Source organism: Rhineura floridana, chromosome 5 (assembly GCF_030035675.1).
Source record: "Rhineura floridana isolate rRhiFlo1 chromosome 5, rRhiFlo1.hap2, whole genome shotgun sequence".
In the NCBI taxonomy this organism is placed as follows: domain Eukaryota; kingdom Metazoa; phylum Chordata; class Lepidosauria; order Squamata; family Rhineuridae; genus Rhineura; species Rhineura floridana.
Genome location: NC_084484.1, coordinates 46,602,682 through 46,605,066, shown reverse-complemented (window position 1 = coordinate 46,605,066; position 2,385 = coordinate 46,602,682). Strand labels below are relative to the sequence as shown.

Here is a 2,385-nt window from a genome sequence, read left to right as displayed (position 1 = left end):
TAATGCCACCCTGGGCTCCTACTGGGAGGAAGGGTGGGATATAAATTTAATAAAAATTAAATAATGTATAACAGCCTATCACATACAAAGATGTTCTAACTGGCAAAGGGGGTGGGGCAGAAACAAATGAGTAACTTTTGATTTGGACATCAAAGTCAAATCTGAATTGTAGCAAATTCTTCAGCAGACCAAAACTCTGCCTGAAGTACAAATGACTCCAGACAACTCCAATTCAATACAAGCTGAGCCACATGTTACAGTGGGAGGAAAATAGGTGCAAAAAGAAGTGTTAGTTTTCTCCTAGTACAATGTGGTTGAAACACATTTTCTATTGTCTGCAGCACATAAAAATTGAGTAGCACTAGCTTTTATAACTCTTGATTTCCCCATCACAGTTGAACAGATACTTATTTTCAGATAAGTGAATAGGAGGTAACCATCCAACGTAAGATTCAAACCCACACCTGTGAAGAAGACAGACATGATTTCCTACTCTATTCATTTGACTGTGACTTCTCTAAAAGTTCTTATATGGAAGCTGGGTGTCTGGCTTCTATATTCCTTTACCTTGACCGTAAAATCATATGTTGCCCCTTGTGAATCTAGCTTGTTGTTGAGTCTGTACTTAAAGCAATTGAAATGGAGCTGCTTTGTGAAGGGTGTCATTTTGAGTCAGTTTCAGAGCTTTAAAAAGTTAAGTGTGCCATGCTAAGGAAGACAAAATGCAAACTGTTGCTGAATGGTTTTAGCATTCATGTACTGCCTCAATAAGTACAGCTTGCTATCATAATCAATCCTTTCTACTGTAGTCATTGTTACTTCAATGATTGGCAGTGGGGACAGAAGGAACATGCTTTCTATCTGCAATGAACCTAAGGGATGATTCCCAAAGAAAATGGCTGGTGAATCATCATTTGTTTACCTTTAGCTCATTTCCTATTTTCCATTTCACTATGTTATAGCACTTTTTCTTGGTCTTTCAAATTTCATTTTAAGAAACCATGGACTTAAACTTTGCTATCTGTCAGGATGACACCATGAGAGTTTTTTTTTAATTAATGTTGTCCCTTAGGAATGAGTGAGAAATTTGATTCAGTCCATATTTTAAACCAAATTTACCAAATTCACACTTCCCAAAACAATTTGTGAGCTGAAACACAGCTATCTTGCAAAATTCATACTTCTTTGAATTTTGCAATGCAGTTCTCCAGCCAAGTAATGTGAACAAAAATGCATATACTAACATAAAGTGTTCATATTAATGCAGATATTACTGAAAATAACACACAAAAAACACTTTGCATTAGGGAAAATTGCTTTGCAAAAGTATGTATATTAAGAAAAACTGCATACAACGTGTATGTTAGGAGAAATTTGCATCAAATGAAAAGTGAGCTTTTAAGACAATCCCCCAAAACCTCTACACCCTTTCTGTCTTGATTCAATATCTGGAACAGAGAATGTTCCTTGTGAATTCCTCCTTGTCCCCCAGCCATCCTTTTCATTGCCAGAGGTATCGGTTCCCAAAGAACCCTCCCTACCCTTCCCTTTACTTAGCTTCCAGCAGGGATGGCAGTGCCAAGAGCAGGAAGGAGCTTGGGGAAGGAAGCCTTTCCCCCTCCCTCTCTATCATCTTGATGTGCTCCACAGAGTGGTGGCTCTTGGGAATTTGCAGACTTGAAAAGACTCCAATTCCCAAAGTCTATGAATTGCTGTAGAGTTTGTTAGGAGAATGAAGGTGGAAGGAAGGAAAAGCCACCTCCATCCCCACTAAGTAAAGGGAGAGGGAGAGGAAATTCTTTGGGAACAGCAAGGAACCCCTTGGATTAGCCTTGTAGGGGGCAAATTTGGGTTAATTGCTGATCACTCCATGAAGAGCATGGGGGAGTTTGTTCATGTCTAGCTTTTGTTGTTATATGCCTTCAAGTTGATTATGACTTATGGCGACCCTATGAATCTTCTTTGGATATATTCATAGGGTTTTCATGATAAGAGGTATTCAGAGGTGGTTTACCTCTAAGCCTACGGCACCCAGTATTCCAAGGTGGTCTCCCATCCAAGTACTAACCAGGCCTGACCCTGCTTAGCTTCCGAGATGAGATGAGATCGGGCATGTTAAGGGTAGTATGGCCATAGGCGTCTAGCTTTTAAGTAGATAGAATATATTATTTTCAGGTGTAGAATATAATGGATGTTATACTTCAACATTTACTTAGTTAATTATTGTCTCAGTAGTGAAAAGATGCCTATCTTAAATCATGGCTAGGAATTTACTGAAGCTTTAGTGACTATTTTCACAGTAAGAGTTCCACTGTTGACAAGACTAGCCACTTTTTAACAAAGGCTTGTCTCTTTGGCAGTGGAAACTTCTACAACAAGAAAACC

General features: G+C 38.9%; 1 pseudogene; it reads right to left on the bottom strand.

Annotated features, from left to right (window-relative positions):
- Positions 1–2,019: 2,019 nt before the first annotated feature.
- Positions 2,020–2,138, bottom strand: LOC133386423 (5S ribosomal RNA; annotated as a pseudogene).
- Positions 2,139–2,385: the final 247 nt, after the last annotated feature.